Consider the following 20,754-nt stretch of genomic DNA (forward strand, 5'->3'; position numbering starts at 1 on the left):
TACCAGTAGCGATCATCTAAATTTATTCATGTGGCTCACTTTTCTTTTGGACCTAATAATTCAATGATTTGTTTCTCTGCTCTTTAGACTTTGCCGAAATTTGTAACTTAGAATACACCAGGAATACTACGTTTGAATCTTATCGTCGCTTTTGGTGCGTGTCCTTTGGCGTTTTGCTCTTTATTACTATCTCTATTACCAGGTTCTTTTCTACTTCAAATATATCCTTTTATCTTACTTTATCTTTTGGCTAGCTGTGGTGTTGAGGAAGCTTTATTTATTTTTTGCACCATTCATTAGTGGAGGATCCTTTATGTAGCCTACTACTGCACTCGTTTTCCAAATTCTGATAGGCTAACCCAGTCTATTTGACACGTGTTCCATTATTTATACCACACCTCTTCCTCTTCCTGATTTGTCACATTGTTCGGTGCTATTTGGTCTTCCGTACCATTTGTCTCTAACACTTTGTTTCATCCTTAACAAATTCTATACCTTTCTATAGTACTTGAAGCACAGTCATATGTATACAACAACTTATTTGTTAAAACTGCTTAAGAAGTCTCATTGTACTTATATACTTTCATTTTTTCCAGCCTTGACAAAGTCTGAATACTTACTGTGGTACAGACGAAACACGTGTTGGCTTGCTTTTTCACTTATTTGCTGCTGGGAAGTTTCGTACACAAAGAATAAAAAGAAGATGAATATACAGCACTAAAGGACTTTCTTTTGTAAATACAAGTATCTGTGTTGTTAAACCTCAGGCATACATTGCCAGTTGTAACTTTACCAGGGAAGTGCTCTTACTGAAAAATTGCTCATATGTAGAGACAGGTTTTTGATCTGTTGACCAGCACTGTTGGGTAATCAGTGCTATCAGTGTGTACAGCACCCCTACTTTAGATATTATTTAGGCGCTCTGATTTTCTTTTATTTGTGACAGGTTTCTTCCCACTAGAAGTGTGACTTATCCCTGCTCAGGGATTGCTATTACCCTCCATTTCTATTCAATAATTAGGTAACCAGAGATGCCAGCATAGAGGACATTGGCATAGTCCAGCCGTGTCAGAATCAGCGCACAGGTGACCGTTTTCCTCGCCGCCTGACTTAAGAGGGGGAAGTGCAATCTTCATTCCTTGTACAGCAATGCAGACCTGTACACACTTTCATCACTGACAGATTATGTAAATTTAAGGCATGAGTGACACACTGGTTATTAATAACTCTCTGGAATGGGTGCTTAACTTACTGTGGGATATGTAGGTGGATGAGGAAATGAATATGGGAATTCTGACACCACTCTCATTAAGGTGATTTCATGTTAGCATCACGAAAACCCCGCTACTGTCACTTTGAGAACTGCTGTGTGTGTTGATTCTTTGATTTTCCATGTATTGAGATGTAGCTGTGACCTAGTAGGTCATTGTTACTTGGCACAGTCCAGCCACAGCTTACCTAGCTATGCCAAAGACAGGCACACAGGTGCCAGACTCTTTACAAAGGTTTTGAAAGTGCACACCATCCATGCATGAACAATCACAGCCCCTGTGCTGCACCTGTTAAAAATGTTCAGAGCCACAATTGCACAGTAATATAAAAGATATGATTCAGTGTACTTTTATCCTTGGTTAATAGGGGTGCTCAGAGAGGGTAATGTAAGTAACTGTGCACACTAGAGCAAACAGACCACTGAACAATTCCCTGCCTGGAGTCCATGGAACTTGTCCTACAGGTTACATGGCGATTCTCAGTTCGGTGCTGTTTACTGCTACAAGAGGATTCACAGCTCATTGCTTGGTATGTAAGAACTCATATAACAAACTGATTAGCATCTCTATTGCCACACATACTTCAAGAACTTTTAGCTGACATTACTAAGCTGTGTTCAGAGAGGGATTTTTTGGTTACATGTTCCTGCTGAAAATGTACCTGAGAAAAAAATTGATAAAAATATAAGGAGGTGACAGCATGGTAAGACTGGCCAATCAAGACAATGGATTTGATTTAGAGTCTGGCAGATGGGTCACTCTATCACAAAATATGACTTATACCAATTCAACCTTATCGCAAGAGCATTATATCCTGTGGCACTTGTATTAAGGTGGATGGGATATCCGTCACATTTGTGAAGGAGTAACCCGTCCACCAAACTCTAAATGAGGCCAAATTCTACTAATGCCAGTTCCTCTGTGTGCAAATATATATGAGAATAATAAAACTGGAAAATTTGGACAAATGTAAACATACACCACATGCGATATTGTCAATATTCAGTTATTTTGGTACTTCACACATTCCACTCTGGCAGTGACAAGACATTTGTCTTTCATTACTGTTAACGATTCTTTCAAATCTTACCTTGAACACCACCTCGCTCTCAACTCTGAATCATGATTGACTGATTTTGCTCCTATGATCACTCTAAGAAAGCAAGATGGTTACTTTACTATGGAAAATCAGCGTCTCCATCGGAATGTGTCCAGTGCGCATTTTTTGCATATTTTACATCTTGTTCCGGACAAATTTGCTCTATCTTGACCAATTGCAGATTTTACGGTACTGACCCATTTTTCTTCTTCAGGTCTCTATTAAACTTCTTGAGAAACACATACATGAGCGTCTATCAGAATTCAGAAGTACACAAGCTTGGCATAGCCAATAGGTCTCGCCTTTGAGACCTTATAAGTGTTCAGCCATGCAGCACATTATCCTGGCTGCTGTGCAGTCGGGGATTGAAGAGCTATATTATTACTATTTTTCCAGTTCACAAAGCCATCTTCTTCCGAAAAAGATAATGTGAAGTTGTACAGCATACCTGCCATTCCCCTTTTGGGAAATTGTAGCAGAAATAAATAATCTATATCACAGTATATATCTATCTATAAGCTGATCCACTTGCATCAATTCAGTTGCACCACGGAGAGAATCATGTCATTTAAAAAAAAAAACATTACTAGTTCCTCTATGAGGAATTTTACGCAATCTACAATGTTGTGAAACTAAGTTGTGATGGGAAAACAACTTGTTTTTACTTATTTACGTTACACAAATTACCAATTTGAAGGAAATTACATAAAAGTGATTTGTCACATATTCGTACAATTTGCAAGTGAGCAATTGAATCTCGGGTAAATGTTTAGCTCTTCAGGCTCCAGTATATCCAATGCAGACCACACCACCTCCCTAGTTACAATGTGGGGAAAACTACAAGTCCCAGCATGCAAAGATCTGCTAGCTGAATTGTCGAACTGGTAAACGAGCTCCTGATGAAATTGGACCTGGTGTTGTGTTAAATTATGTTGTGATAATTCATACTGGTAAACCAGCAGAGTACTCGCAGTTCTCTACAGCAAGTACATTATTCCACAAAGCTACCTTACAATGTGGTCTTTCTCAGCACAAACGTATACCAAAGCAGCATTACTACTGTTGCGTCGTGGTCACTAGTGATTACCAGCCGCTGCGCCGCGCAATAAAACAGACCACACACAGTTGGGTCTCTCGGCGCGAACTGCCGAACTCGGGGACCGCCCCTCTTTATTTAACTCGACGCGTACGCCACCGTCGCGGCGTACGCATCACGTAGTTTACATGTGCGCTCTAGCGTCCGACGCTAGAGCACTAACTGCAACATCCCTCTCCAACTTGGATGACGAAACTCCGACTCGAACTCCCCACTCAGTCACTTACTTGGCAGGCAAAGTCTCTGAGGCGGCTACTTGGTGGAGGATTCCCTCTCAGCCCATACCTGGTCGTCGCTCGGGTGTTGGCGTCTGGCGGGCAGTCGCGTTCCGCCCGGTCGGCTGCAGAGCTGGGCCCGCCCGGGTCTGTTGTCGACTCGGTTTGGGTCACAGGTGATGAAAGTTCTCTTTCGGGAATCCTGGTGTCCTCCTCTTCTTCCTCCGCGGCCTCTGGCCGGTATTCTGTGGCCGAGGGTATGCGCTTGAACCACGAGATGTTACGTGTGGCTGACTCAGCCCCTCTTCGGGCCGTGATCATTGTCCCGTGGTGGCGTTCCACTGCCCAGCTCCCGGGCTCGTACGGTGGCTTGAATTTCCCCCCGAGTCTCCGGGTCTTTATGAGGACATTGTCTCCCGGCCCTAGGGCGCGCTCCCGGCTTCCCCTGGCCCGGCTTGCTTGCTGGTTCCGCCGCTCTCGTCGTTGCAGAGCCTGCTCCGCTGCAAACGGCGGGGGGGCCCACCCGGGGACTGTGGGTAGGCCATCACGGCGTGTCCCTTTTAGCATGAGGGCCCAGGGGGCTTGTCTGGTGGAGCAGTGTGGTGTGCTGCGATACTCCCCAAGGAACCGTTGGATTTCTCGTTCCGGGTCCAGATGTTCGGCGCTGGCTATTCGCAGAACTTTGTTTAGTGTCCGCATGAAGCGTTCAACCTCGCCGTTGGCTTGGGGCCACTGTGGAGTAATGTGCGAGGAATTCGCGGAATTCATGGCCCTGGAACGGTGGCCCGTTATCGCTCTTCAGTTCTGAGGGGCACCCGAACATGTGGAATATCTTCTCTAGTGCTGGCCCTACAAACGTGAAGGCGGTGGATGGCAGCGCCTCCACTAGGGGGTATTTGGAGAAGTTGTCCACGACTACCAGCGTTACTCTCCCGTCTGGGAGGGTCCCAAAGTCCACGCTGACTTTGTCCCAGGGGTGACTCCCGGGCTCTTCAGTCACGATGGGGGCTGGAGGTTCAGGTCTGCTAGTCATCTGACATGCCGGGCAGTTCCTTACGATGTTTTCCACCAATGCGTCCATTCCCGGAAACCACACCTTTTCTCTCATTCTGGCCTTCATCCTCTCCGTTCCTTGATGACCTCTGTGGACCAGGAGGGTGGCTTGGTGGCGAAGCGCTGCTGGCATGACGATCCTCGCTCCTCTCAGGACTATTCCATCTCTGGTGGCGCTGAGCTCATTCCGTACGCGCCAGATCTGCTGCAGGTCAGCCCTCTCGTCCTCTGTCCACGTGTTGGCAGACTGTAGGAAGTTGGTCCACGACCCCTGTTGGAGGGCTTTCCGAGTTCTGGTCATTACGGTGTCGCGCTCCGCAGCTTGCAAGATCTCTTGGAGTGTCAGTACCTGCGGGCAGGTTAAGACCGCGACGAAGTCTAGATGCGCTTCAGCTGCGTCTTCTTCGTCCTTCCCAGCTTGTGGGGGCTCTCTTGTGTCCGGGTGTCTGGACAGGAAGTCGGTCGGGTTCTTGGCGCCAGGCTGGTAGGTTATGTCCATGTGGTATTGTTGGAGTCCAATGGCCCATCGTTCAATTCGTGGCGGGGGGTGTGGTGCTGTCCCTTTAAAAAGGGGTACCAGGGGCTGGTGGTCCGTCACGACCGTGAACGGATGCCCACAGACGTATAGGTGGAAGTGTCGACAGCCCCACCTTATGGCCAATGCCTCCCGCTCGATCTGGGAATACCTTTGTTCGGTTGCTGGGAGTGCTTTGCTCGCATAAGCCAATGTGGCCCACCGCCCTGGCTCTTGTTCCTGCGTGAGGACTGCCCTGAGTCCCACTGGGCTGGCATCGACTAGTAGCTCCGTTCTTCGTGTGGGGTCGAAGTAAACCAGAGTAGCGTGGTCGAGGAGCGCTGTCTTGATGGCTTGGAACGCGGTGTCTTCCTGGGGCCCCCACTGCCACGGTGCGTCCTTCTTCGTCAGTTGTCTGAGGGGCTCGGCAAGCGTCGCCAGGTTCGGAATGAATCGGCCGCAGTACGTGGCCATTCCCAGAAAGCTGCGTACCTCCGAGGCAGATGTGGGTGCTGGGGCGTCCTTGATGGCTTGGGACTTCCGGGGGTCCACCTGAATGCCGTTGTTGGTGAACTTGTACCCGAAGAATTCTATCTGCTGCTGGAACAGCTGGCACTTGTCCTTGTGGAGTGTGACTCCGTAGTCCCTGAGGCGTGTCAGTGTGGCTCTGACTCTCCGATAGTGCTCATCTATGGTGGTGGAGTGGAGCAGTATGTCATCACTCACATTCATAACTCCTGGCAGGCCTTGTAGTATGTCCCTGATCGTGTTCTGGAAGATCTCCGCTACAGACGATATCCTGAAATTGAGCCGCCTGTATCTTCTCAGCCCAAGGTGTGTACTGAAAGTGGTGATGTACCTACTCTCTTTGGCTAGTGTTAGCTGGTGGTAGCCGGCGTTTAAGTCCAACTTGGAAAACCACCGTGCCCCGTTGAGGTCCGCAATGATGTCATCCATGGTGGGTGTGATGTGTCTCTCCCTCTTGATGGCTTTGTTGGGGAGCCGCATATCAATGCACACCCGGATCTTGCCTGGTTGGCGAGGCTTCTCCCCGATTACCATTGGGGACACCCATGGGGTGGGGCCAGTGACTGTCTCTATGACCCCTTGTTCTTCCAGCTTCTTGAGTTCTTCTTCCACCAGAGGGCGTAGCTGAAAGGGGATCCGTCTGTGCTTCAGTGCCGTGGGTGTGATAGAGCGGTCGATGTGGAGTCTGACCGGCGGGCGCTTGATTTTCCCCAGGCCCGTGAACAGTTCAGGGAACTGGTCCAGCAGGTTGGCCGTTTGATTATCTTGAACTTTCCGGATGAACACTAGGAGTCCTAGGTCCTCTGCGGCGTGTCCACTTAGGAGCGTATCTACCTCTTGGTTGATGATGTGTACATCAATGGTGATCTCGGCGTCCTCTGTTCCCACCGGTACTGTCATCTTTCCCAGAAGGGGTAGTGGGACGTCGCTGCCATATGCATATATGCGGGCCTTCGATGCCTTGAGTTCTGGCTTCGGTCGGAGTCGGTTGTACTGCTGCACCCCCATGACGGTGACTGATGCTCCCGTGTCGATCACTGCGTTCACCTTTGACCCTGCGACTCTGACGTCGCACCGGGGTTGTGGCCGTCTTGTGCTTTTTAGGGCTCTGGTGAACGAGATCACGTATGTCTCCTCTCCATCATCAGACTCCGAGTCGTCCTCCTGCAGGGCTCGCGTGTGTCTGGGTTCAGCGTCAGTACGTGAGGAGAGGGACAGTTGGGATAGCTGTCTCACCATGCCTTTCGCAGGCCTCTTGCCCCTGTGATCCTTCCGCGGGGCGCGCTTCCGGCAGACGGAGGCAAAGTGGTTCAGGGTGCCACAGCTGGTGCACGTTTTACCTTTCGCAGGGCACATCTTGCCTTGGTGTTCTTCATACCCGCAGTAGTCACACTGCGCTGGGGGCGACCTCCTGGGTGTTGGTCGGTGCGTTTGTTCGCGCGTCCTCACTGCGTCTGCGCGCTCTGTCTTGACGGTCACTCCTGGCCCCGTGCCTCGTGTGAGCGCTTGTTCCATCTCCTCCGCACGTGCGTTGGACAGGTCGAATGTCAGCCATCGGGATGTTTGGTTGGCGGAGGATGAGGCTCCGCAGTTTCTTGCTTCGGATGCCATAGATGAGCTGCGCCCTGATCTCTTCTTTAGCTCGGTCACCTACCAGGTGAGTGTCCGCGAGCACCCTCAGCCGTGCATGAAAAGCATCCATTGACTCCCCCTCTTTCTGCTTCGCCTGACGCATCTTGAAGTTCTCGAAATCCGGGTTCATCTGGGGGTCAAAGTGAGTATTGAGGGCCGTCACGGCCGCGTCGTAGTCGTCCGCATTACCGGTGTTGGGAAGGTGCTTAAACAACAGGTAGACTTCCTCCCCGCGTAGTGAAGAAGGAGCGAGCGCTTCACCGCCCCGCCCGTCTCCCGAGAACCGATGAAGTAGTTGTTGAGCCTGCCGATCCACGTCTGCCAGCGTGGGGCGGCCGTGGCGGGGTCAGCCGTCTCGCTGAAGGGTGGCAGGACACCGGTCGGAGGGTGAAACGGGTGGGCAGGCGCCTGGGCTCCGTCATCTCCCATGGTGCGGCAGGGCAGGCGTGGCGCTGGGAAGCAGGGCAGCTGCTAGAGGACCAGCGTGGCGAAGGGCAGACGAGGGCTACGTGGAGGACTTCGGGGCCTCTGGGGGGGGCTGGCGCAGAAGCTGTGGCACAATGCACCAGGAGAGGCACAACGCTGAGGCGAGACCAGCGGGAATCTTCTTCCACCGGTTGCAGGCACAAGTGATTGGTGCACATGCGCTCACCGTGTGGAGAGGGCAGCAGTGAAGTCCAGGCCCTGGCAGCAGTAGCAGGAGACACAGACACGTGGTGGCCCTGGCTCAAGCAAGCAGCGTGACCGTCCGGAGGGGGCTCAGGCAAGGCCAGAGCAGAATCGCGGGACTGCCGCGATCCCAGGAGCAGAGGCAGCGCTCGTTGCAGTGCATGCAGCAGGTCCGGCCGCCTCGTCGCCAATGTTGCGTCGTGGTCACTAGTGATTACCAGCCGCTGCGCCGCGCAATAAAACAGACCACACACAGTTGGGTCTCTCCGCGCGAACTGCCGAACTCGGGGCCCGCCCCTCTTTATTTAACTCGACGCGTACGCCACCGTCGCGGCATACGCATCACGTAGTTTACATGTGCGCTCTAGCGTCCGACGCTAGAGCGCTAACTGCGACAACTACCACATTCCCCTTCTTGCAATTTTTTAGGGGGGAGGCTCACAATTTAGAAAAATAAGGCTCACAATTTAGAAAAATAAGGGTGCTTCCTGCCAGCAGAATATTGGCTGACTGTGTGCCATTTCTCATTTCTGCTGTCTGCTGGGTTTCTGGACACGTGTTTACTGTTTTCAGTTACATTAGATGTGTTGCTAGATTTGGTAAAATAACCATTCAAAAACCTAAGGACTTTTACACTTTTTTTTGTATACAGGGCTAGACTTTGCCTGAGATTAGCTGCAGCAGTCACGTGTGATAGCCAAACAATACCTTCTCTGAGTGAAATTCCCAGGGACGTAACTAAGCACGCAAAGTAGGGTCATTTACACACATGCACCAATAACAAGCCAGAATTTCTGAATGCCAAAGATAGTAACCAATGGCAATCGATGCATTTGCCAAACCCCACAGAAGAATATACCACAGGTCGATGGAAGCTAAAAGAACGCCTCGACCCGGCACAATCGGGTTTTAGACAACTACACTGCAAAGAAACCGAGTTACTATAAATTGTTGATGATATCCAATAGATGGTTGATGAAGGCAGAAGATCAGCCCTCGTATAATTGAAACTCTGCACTGCTTTCAGTACAATTTCTGAAAACATTCAGCTGATTATATTGCAGAAGGCTGGTATCTGATGCTATGCATTAGTTTGGATTAGATCTCGCCTGATCGTAGAACCCAGCCTGTAAGAATGCCCTCATTTAGTCTGCATTTAAAACTGTGATGCAGCGGTTACCGCAGTGATACTCGGTAATCCGGACATTATTCAACATCTATTTCTTTCCCTTCCCCCTGGTTCATTAGGTCTTTCAGTTTCACTTTTATATCAAATGCATACAATTCCCAACTAGTATTCTACTTGTAAAATCTTAGTGCCCTTCTAAAGAACTTTTAATACCTGTTTAATAGCTGTGGGTACATGGGTTTCAGATTATGGACTGTGCATGACATGAGCCAAAATGGACATTTTTCATTTTAGGCAGTCCTCCCGCTTCGGTTGGCAGATTGGTGGACGAGCAACTGGGTTCCTTTCCCAGCCCAGTCAAGGCCAGAGTCATTACTCATTCCTGTCTTTCCTCTAGAGCACACACTAATAGAATTACCTTCTTTCTTCCATTAACTGAAATTTCTCTCGAAACTTTGCAAATTTCTTTCTTTTTATGCAATTTGTTATTAAGATTTTTATTTCTACAAACATTTAATGCATTATTGTCTAGTGATACAATGTTATTCCAGTCGGAGCATCATGCACATATATGCTCATACAGATGAGACTTCTCCAAAAACATAATTTCGACGTTCTACTTCAGGTGACCATTTATAACGATTAACATAATGGTTAACTTAAGGAATAATGTGAATCGCAAATGCCCCTATCTAATCAGAATAATAGAAATAGGGAATCCCACCATCCCAAGAAATCTACCAGTAAGGGGACAAAAACATTATGAGAAACGCATGCCCCCCCTGTGGTCACCCACCAATGCATCAGGAATACTCTCACTCTGTTCCCATAATGTCTAAACCACAGCTCAGCATAGTGCCTGGGGATTTTAGATGATAGGAGAGCGAATAGGCGTATAGGTCAGTCCAGTGGCTCTCTCCCTGTGGTAGATAGTGAATATTGTACTCTCGGTGTAGGTAGACCCTTGAACCTAAAGGTTTGCAAGCATGTATCAACTACCCTGATCTAGGTGAGAGGATGGCGAATGAGTCCCAAATTCTGTCAAAGAGCGCTATTTGGTCGTTGACCCTATGTAATGACTCAATCACATTATGCAGCACTTGCAAGTTCAGACAGCCACTCTAGCAGGGTGGGTATGGGCAATTTCCTTCAGTGGCATAGTATACCCATCTTAACCATGGCCAAGGCCATCACCAACCATTGTTGTGTATGCTTATTGTGTATGTCACAATCTCCTAAATTATGAGGGAGGGCAATATGTTTTGAGTGGGTTATGTATATTCGGGCATGCTGTCAATCACTGGTCATACTGCAGTACAATATGAAGAAAGCACTATGCAGTACCAAATGATGAGCAGAGGTCCCAAACTCCTGCCCCGCATCGCCAGTGTGCATCCGCTGTTAAGACGTCCGACCTGCAGAGCTTTTGGAGAGTCCACTACCAATTATGGAGAACCTTAAAATAAGTGAATTTTAATTTTGCCTCATGGAAAAAGGTATCATGAATATTGAGTAAATCTGGTCAGATTTCTGGGGTATAGTCCCGATGCAGCCTACACTGCCAGTATTCCCTGATGAAGACCATTGTAAGAGCAGAGAAGAGGTGTTCGACCAGGATATTATAGATGACAGAAACCACCCCCTTCTCCCTGCCCTTGATTTCTAAGTAGCGATGAATGGGTGAGCCTTGAAAGGCATGTTTCTCACTTCTTAGTCGGCTACGTAAACAGTGCCTCAGTTGGGTGTTGGTCCAGGACTGGAATTTGGCCGGATTGTATGTATTTTCGAGTTCTTGGAATATTTTAAGGGCATCCCCCACGAACATGTGGTCAAGGTACATAATACTTTGAAAACACCAGGCATCCCAAGATAGTGGGGAGATTCCTATTTGTGTTCCACATTTGTGCCAGATGGAGGCTGAGCTATGAAGTCATGGATTGCTTCCTAGGAGGACATGCAAAGGTTTCCACATAGTGTGCATGGCTCTAATGACCGAATTTTCCATTTGAGGGGGAGTGGTGCGAGGTCCATATATGGCTCCTACAGTCCTATCACATTCAAGGACATCCCTGTCGATGGTGACCCAAATGAGGAGATCGGTGGATGTGGGGGGCCAATGATCTAGCTAAGAAAGGTGCTGTGCCCTGTAGTATAAGGACATGTGGGCCAGTCTCAACACGCACGTGATGCAGCATGGTTATATAGGTTATTTATTTTCAGCCTGGGTTAGTTACTCTCCCATATGAAGTATTTTATGACTAAGTCGATTCGTACCAGCAGTTTTTTTACTGATACTGCTTTTTTCCAAATAACTAAAAGGCGTTTTTGCCAAAAGTTTGAATTCATAAACCCCACTTTAGATTCATGTTTTTGGCACTGCCCCTGCTTCCATCTATTATGCTCATCATTAAATGACAGCTCCTGTCCTGAAAATGCAACCAGAAAGGATAGCCTTTTCTTTGGAGATTCATTTTATTGTACGACTTCTTAACGAAAGTAATATTTTGTGTTTATGGATACATGACTGCCATAAATCAAGGTCTACTAAAAGACTTGGAAATGAAATGTGAAATAGGATACACTGAGAGTTCAAAATCAAATGGGAATCCATTTTTCATGCCATCCAAAGTTTCATTTACAGTAGAAAATAACATTGACCATGGTTATATATAATGTGTTAGACTTTACTCGTGACACTCATCTATCACACCATAAAAACACTGCTTTATGTAATACTGAACCTGGTAAGGATGCATTTCATTTATTTGTTTATTTATATATTTAACCACTATTAGAAGATGCAGCCAAGAGTTGTATAAAAGCTTATTATTGAAACTAAACAAAGAGAAACAAAAACATTTTAGTGACGCAGGAGATGAAAGTTGTTAGAGATATTTAAAATGAGATTGAAACTGAAAAGCTTGATTGGTAATTTCACCCAATTTACAGATCACATCAAATGACAGTGACAAGGGATGAACGCAGGTGCAGGCGGTAGCAGTGGAAATGCGCCCTTTACTTTCAGGGTGAGACAGGGAAAGTGCACCCGTCCACTCCCCGACTACGCCAGACGCGAGGACCCTGTTTGTTTGGGAACAACGTCAAAACTCTGCCCTGTCCCGCAATTTGCTTTTACTGTTTTTTTTGCAGAATTATATAACGCGAACTCGACCCAAAGGTATTGGAGCGCTTCACATGAGGCCTTGCGTTACACAAGGACATATTAAGTGATTTGGACGTGACTCCGAGGCTTGAACCTTGGTTTCCAGCACTAAAGTCGGCAGCTCTAGCCGTCAGACCACATCCTCTCCCATTTCTGTTAAAATCCGGTATCAATTATATAGGCAGCTCCGGTTCCTCTACGGAGGCATCAGGGTCCTTCTCTTGCGTTGGCTATAGATGCTCCTGCACTTTAGGTGACTGTACTGTGCAAGGCCCAAGTGAGCCGGGTAATTCTTCCATGCCCCACCACTTTCAGGCAATGGCTCTTCCGCACTGCTTCAATGCCACTGGCCCACACGCTGGGGCAGACTTATCAAAGTTTTGCGTTTCCCTTGCACCACGCAAGGTAATGCAAGGGCGACTCAAAACCTAGATGAGATTTATCAAGCCACGCAAGGCACCTTGTGTGGGTCTGTGGTGCTTGGCAAATCAGGAGTAATGGAAGGCAGCGCAAGTCTCTACCTTGTTTTACTCTGCCCCAGGGAGGCATTCCATGGGTGAAGCGTGGGTGTTCTCATGCATCCACTCATTGATGTTTGCACAGTGCCGGATTTACCATGAGTGATAGACCTGGGAATGTGTCAAAATGGTACATCTTCCCAGGGAAGGCATAAAAAGGAAAACTATAACTTTATTTTTCCTCATTTTTTCCTCTTTCTATGTGTGCTGCATTTTACAGCACAGGTAGAAAGAGGAAAATCCTCAAAGGATTGTTTTTGTGCAAGAAAGTGTCCTTCCTGCACAAAAGCAATCTGCCTGCAACGCAGGCACTCTTGCATCATGGTTGATGCTGGGCAGCCCAAAGTGGGCCAGTGCAAGGAGATAACAGGAATGCACCAAACCAAATTTTGATTGATGTGGCACATTCCTGCCCTCTTCATTTCTAGCAGCGCAGCAAGGTGTCTTGCTCCGTTGAATGAAAAAAATATAAATATGGCCCCCTGTTTCCAATCCAAATAAAAATCAAGTAGGTTGTATTTACTTCAATACTAGATCTTTGCTGCAACACTACTCAGAGATTTAGGATACGGTCCATAGTTTAGAGACAGACCTGTGTTTCTTTTAGGAGACCTGGCTGAACAATGCTACCAATCTGGAGTTGGCCATTACTGTGCCAGGTGAGCATAGTATTATTAAAGTTGATTGGAAAGAAAAAAAAGAATGTAGCATTGAAAAACCTATCTGCACAATTGTTGATTCATTTATGGTGGATCTCATATTTTTTTGTCTGCTTTTACACAATTCCAGCATTATTGGTGGAGCATTCATTTATAGACCACCTGTCATCAAATCCCACTTTAGTTCTGAACCTGAGCTCTGCTGCCTTCTTTTGTCATTAAATATGACCATGTCTTAGTTATTGGTGACTTTAATTTTCATTTCGATGGTCAGTCAGATCCTATCAAGCTCAAACTTCAGAATAATGTTAAGAACCTAAATCTGACACAAAACATTGTGGCCCAACTCATAACGCTGGCAATATCCTACATCTATTGTTTTCTAACGCAAATTAACTTACAGTAAACTCCATTGATTTTCAAATATGGTCAGACCTTTTTTTAATAAGGTTTTTGGCCAGCTTTAATGAACATATGCCAGATGCTCAAAAAGAGCCAATATCGAATTTCAGAAAATGAAAGAGCCTAAATGACAGTAAGTACCAGAAAACCTCCATATATCAGAAGTGGGAGTCGCTCTAACCACTAGTGAGTCTGTGTCCCAATTCACTTTTACCATGCCTAAGGCCATTGATGTAAGTGTTCCCTTGAAAACTTTTTACCTGACTAAATGCCTGGCCAAATGCCAAATGTAAGTGACTAAAGAGACATTGGAGATACACTAAAACTGAGGAGGATAGAGGCAACTCTATGCCCTCCTTTGATGCTTACCATAAACAGCTCAGGAAGGCCAATCCTTTAATGAAGAGAAAAGAAGAAAGCATGAATTAATCCAACAAAATCTTTAAAATTGTGAAGAGGCTTGCCTAGCCGGTCACATTTGGGCAGTCCATTCCATTATCGCCTGTGTTCTGCTTTGAATTCACGTTATATTTTCAAGACAAAATAAGCAAATTCTACTCAGGGTTTGAGCCCCAACCACACTCAGTTCAATTGCTTTCCGACATGAACGTGCACTATCTCTCATCGACAGTAAGCCGGGACACTTTTGATTCCCTGGCAACATTCAACGGTGAGGAGGAAATGGCCAAAGTGAAATCGGGCTTGGCGTTTGACCCCTGCGAGCATTATATGTTTCACTTCCGTTTTGAATCCTTATCTAACAAAGCTTTTATTCCCCTTACTAAGGCAGCGTATTTCAGAAACTGGAAACATGCTCTCATGATTTCATTGTTAAAGAAATTCGGTGCATACACCAGAAATATGGTCAACTATCTACCTATTTTCCTCCTTCTCTACCCTGATAAGGTACACTTTACTCGGAAGAGAACTACCTGCTAGACTTCTTAAACTGGATTCTGAAAAAGTAACGGTACTGAAACTACTCTACTCCCTGTGACAGACAACATCAGACACATAGTGGATTAGGACACATTGTCTGCCTTCATACTGCTAGACCTCTCCGCAGCCTTTGATACTGTTGTTATCTACTTATGTGCATGTGATTGGATTGGATTCACCAACACTCAAGTGTTTTAGCTCTATTCTTGGTGGGTGTTTTCAGTCCTTCAACCTTCCTCTATTCAGGCCCAGTCTGGTAAATGCCACCTGCTGCATGCACCAAGGTTCTTCATTTAGCCCGATACTCTTTGATGGTTACACAACACCACTGCCGAATTTTGGTAGAGCATGGGGTATCAAAAATTACATCATATACAGATGGCACGCAGCTAATCTATAGCTGAGAACAGTGAAAGAACATGAGACTGTCTGGTAGGATGTCTAACAGCAGTGGCTGATGGATTGCAGGGCCAATGCTTGAAGCTAAATGGAGATGAAACAGATATAAGTCTTTTTGGGAAGACAAATTCTATTTGGAAAGGTACCTGGTGGAAATTTGGTCCTGCACTGAATTTTAAGAAGACTGCTGAGAACCAAGGTTTTTTAACTGATAAAAGCTGTTTTGAATCCCACGTCTAATATTACGTTGGATCTTCAACTAGATATCTATCCAACATCCCAGGACCATCACTAGGGCACTTATCACCAGCCGGCTTGATTATGGGAGAGCCTTATTTATTGGTATGGCTGATTATCTCATTATTCCTCTGCATAGCATTCACAACATGGACACTCGCATGAATTGCAACTTATCCAACAGGGCCTTCGTGTCTGCTAGCCTGAGGTGTGTCCACTGGCTACCTATTTGCAAGACAGACATTGCCATTTACAAATTGCTCTGTCTTGCACATTAGGCAGTACATCATTCAGATTACCACACCTTTAAGAGAAAAAAATACCTGTATAGACCAACTAGAGCACCCAAATTGACAAACCAAATCACCATTGTTTTGAGATGCATTTCGAGGGTTAGAACAGACAGCCGATCTTTCACACACCTTGTGGCTGTCCACTGAAAAGCTCTCCCAGGTACTTTGTGATTGAAAATCACCATATTAAGAAATTATTAAAAACTTGGATGTTCCCAGGATGGCAGTTGTCCTCTTATACTCACTCTTGTCTTTTTTTAATACTTATTTTTTATATTTCTTGGTTACTTCTAGCACCAGATTACTCCTTGGAGATCAGTGTGCATTTAAGAAAAACGTAACACCATAACAGCACCTGTAAATACCACTCAATATGGATATGTACATTTATAGGTTCCAAGACATGATGAGCCATGGAAACAAACACTATGTGGGCATTTCCAAACTCATCGCATTCCTCTTTCCACCCTATTAAAGGGCAGATAATTACTACAGCCAAAGCTGGCATAAAACCCCTTTATAGGTGGACAGGGGAAAGGGTCACCCACAGACTTATTTGGGGTGTAAGGATCAGGGGTTTCTTCACTGGGAAAAAAATATATTGACTGCAGAGACAAAAAGTATGGATTTGCACAAGTGCAAAAGTGGATTTCCCTGGTGCAGAGTTCTCCACTATCGAGAACTCCACACAGCGGGAATAGGATTTCAAGGGGAATGTCACATGACCTCAAAAGGAATTTTCATGAAAATGTTTATGAATCTTAAAAGCTGTAAATTTACATCTCACATAGCTGTACATCTATGAATGTAGCTGAATTAATTTATTTGTGAATCAGGTCTATTGTGTGCATTCATCATCAATCAACTTTATTTTGGTTCGAAGAACCATAAAAGTACACAATAACAAACATCTCAATAAAATACATAACAGATAAAAGAAATACACAGTTCATTGAGATATATCTCAGTAGTAAAATTAATATCATAAAGCATCTGTGTACAGAATAGAGCACAAAATACATCTCCACAATAAGGAAATTCCATATAGACAAATACACAATTCATTGCAGCAAATAATTTAAAAATAGTTACAAGCATGTTGCATCTGTTTATGATAGAGCACATAAGAGTACCTTCCTGCTAAACAGAATCGAGTAAGGCAAAAACCTCAGAAAGAATCTAAAGATGAGCTTTAGGAGGGTCCGCTATGTCAACCGTGATGTCTAGCAGTGTACATAGTTCGGGCATACTTGGGCACTACCTACAGTAGGTCAACATAAAGTGCAGAGTGCATAAAGTAAAATGCTTAAGACAATCAAAGCAGCTTTTGTTTCAGTTACATTTACCATAAAAAGCACACTAGCATACAACACTGGATGCATTTACCCACAATTATTTACAATTATTTTCAGTTATTCATTGTGCGATATAAAAAAGAACTACTAAAATTTAAAGGCATAATTTACTCTAAAAATGTAAAAATGTCATTCTTTTCTTCCTTCGCACATGACTCACAGCAAACAAGAATCTGCTGACACCAAATACAATCAATCGTGAACTATCTGTCTTCAAAATTCTTAGGGCCTCTGAAAATGTTCTATTCCTCAGACCAAGACACATTGGTTCTACCCATTTGCTTCTCATAATAGCATATTCCGGGCAGAAAAATAAAACGTGTGCAATATTGTCTTCGGCAACCAACGAACAAAAAGTGAATTTGGTTTTTCTCCCTGCTATTTGACCAGGCGACCATTTGCCTATGATTGAGTTAATCTGAAGGGTCTCAAATCAAAACGTCATGGATGGGCTTTTGCTAATTGGGGTTGGATTTCGTTGAGATAAGGTTCAAAACCTGGCAATGGTTTAAAGCTTAGAAACTGCGTAGTGAGTCTTCCCATTTTACAATCAAGATGGAACTTATCAACTATAAATTCCCAATAGATGTGCTTTAGTTCTTTCTTATCGTATGCAGTAACTGAACTAGGGTCAGTCCAGAAACTATTCAGGCCCAGCTTAGGGAACCAGTTTTGCAAATGGCAGGACCAAGGAAAGGTGAGTTGGCCTTCAAGTCACTGTAGCTCCTTCAATCCTTACCTAAAGGGGTTTAGTTCTTCTGTAACCCAGATTATTATCCAGTGTAGTAGGTGTCTCAATACGGCTAGATGTTCTAGTCTCTTACTACCAGTATCATGAAACAGTTGGAAGAAAGGGGGATTTTGGTGGAAACACATTAACATCTGGATCATTTTGTTTTTTCTTATGACAAGTGAGTTCAAATTCTCCCCACCCCATAGTTCCGCTCCGTAAAGGGCTGCTGTCTGAACTCTATATCTATAAACCTTTAAAGCTGGAGGGACCACCCTGGACTCGGTAGTTTGCTGCTTTTTGGCAATTGGCATGGCGTTCTGAAGTAAGACTACCGTTACCTCATTAATGTGGTGTTTCCATGACAGTTTTGAATCGATTGTTACACCAAGCTAGCTAAAATTAGAAACATGGTCCAATGGTGTTCGGTCAATCGTTATATAATTCTTGAAACTTTTATGTGGTCTAATGGTCATATATTTGGTCTTGCTGGAGTTTATTTCGAGGCCCCTCAGTCTGCAGTAATTACTAAAACTATCAAATAGTCTTTGTACCAGCCTCGGGGTCTGAGACAGCAAGATAGTGTCATCTGCGAACATTAGTGCACATGTGGGGGCCAGTCCTAGTTTTGGTGAATCATGAGTGCAGTTTTGTAAGTGCTGGATTACATCATTAACACAATAAAAAGAGTGTGGGCACCAAGATGCACCCCTGTCTCACCCCCCTCATAACAGGAATAGCCTCTGAAAGTTCACCACCGGTCCCCATCGCACTTTTGCATAGTTGTCTTGGTGAAGACTGATTATCTGTGTCAGGATCTCTTTCAGTACCCCTTGTTGTTGCAGTGATTTCCATAAGATATCCCTTGCTACTAAATGCAGCTTTCAAATCAATGTAAGCAACGTACAAGTGGCCAACCATTAGTTTTGCATATTTCCAGGCAATACATGGAAGTGTGAACATCTGATCGATCATGCTTGTCTTAGTTCTGAAACCATCCAGGCATAGTGAGAGAATATCATTCTCTTTTATCCAGCAGCTTAATTTATCCAATATCTGCTTTGCATAGACTTTTTGGAGAATGTCAATTAAGCTCATAGGTCTCCCTGTCACAGTTAAGCACATTGGAAAATGATCACTCTCTTCCCTGTTCTATACCCTGAAATAATTCAGATAACCCCAATGTGCGGCACTCACAATGATATATTCTAGTCTAGACTTGATAGCACTCCTTTTGAAAGTGTGGGCATGTGGACTATCTGAAGGGAACCGACCATTGCAAGGTCTCAGCCCTCGTTCTATGGTGAAGTGGGCTAATTGCATAAACGCTGTTGAACACAGGACCAAGGAATCTGTACTTGAAGAAGCAATTCCTCTAGCCATGTCTTTGTGCTCTAAATTAATTCCAGCCCCATTACAGGCTCAAATCTACAATTAAACTCACCACCAATAAAGACAACTTCCTCTGGTTGCATAGAATCAAAGACTCCGTCTAGTAAATGCATCATTGGAAACTCCGCAGTGGATAACCGTTGTCGTATATAAACATTGAGAATATATAAGTCCATTCTGTTGGACGTTCTTAACTTCAGCCTTACGATTTCTAGCGAGGGAATATTCATAATGTCTTTAGTTATATTTAGATTAATCTTTACCCATATAACCAGTCCACCAGAGGGTCTGCCTCTTTTAGAGGGTTTTGCACCAACACTAATGGGTCTATTAGCATGGCGGTCGGAAAACCACCCCGACCGCCATGGTAGCGGAAATCAACCGCTCGCCGGTAATGGGGAAAAACCGGCGCTACAATTAGGATCAACCGCCAAACAAATCTGACTGCGGCGGTACGAGGCAATGAAAAAACGCCCCTAGTGGGCGGAGAAGGCAAAAAACCTTCTGCGGCGGTAAGATTCGTGGTGGAAAATCACCAAACCGCTGCCATGACAGCAGTGACACCGCCCTGAAAATTAGGATATCCCCGATGTGACTGCGGTATATTCTGCAGTTTCCGACCACTGCGGTCGCAAACCATGATGAATGGGAGAGCCGTCAGAAGAGATGTAACATAGCCACTCCTGCGGACGGTCTGTGAAAAATATGGCGGTTGACGAAAAAAACTCACAACAAGGCCACAAAGTGCACACATCAAACTAGTCCTGCCCCCAAAAACACCTAACACACCCCAATGACACACCCACATGGCAACTACAAAAATACCAATCCCAGGACAACCCACACAACACACCTGACAGCAAAACCCCATTTGGACACACCTACATAGCTGAGTATAAAGCCCCTTCCCTCACCAAAATCCTTTGCAATACTCCCCAACTGAAGGGCCCAACACCAGAGCACAAAGGAGAGGAAAATCAACACACCATCACTACTCACACCACACACAGCACCACCACCACTTCCACACCTGCACCTCTAACACCTCTGCACATCACACACCATTCACGTCACACCCACCCCCACCACTTACACACCTACACCTCTAACCACCCCTTTGCACATCACACACCATGGCACCACAGAAAATGCCCAAATTCACAGAGAGTGAGTTGACAGTCATGGTAGATGAGATAATCAGAGTAGAACCCCACTGTTTGGTAACCTTGTCCAACAGACACCATTAGCCACAATAAATCAAATGTGGGTAAGGATAGTTGACAAGGTCAATGCAGTAGGGACCACCCCGCGTAACAGACAGGAAATCCTGAAGCGGTGGCATGACCTGAAGAGTGTTGTCTAAAAGAAGAGGAGCAAGAACCGTGAGCTGGCTCAGAGGACAGGCGGTAGCCCTCCCATTCCACGAAGAACATTCACTGCATGAGAGGAGAAGGTGCTTGC

Source organism: Triturus cristatus, chromosome 2_2, assembly GCF_964204655.1.
Source record: "Triturus cristatus chromosome 2_2, aTriCri1.1, whole genome shotgun sequence".
Taxonomy (NCBI): domain Eukaryota; kingdom Metazoa; phylum Chordata; class Amphibia; order Caudata; family Salamandridae; genus Triturus; species Triturus cristatus.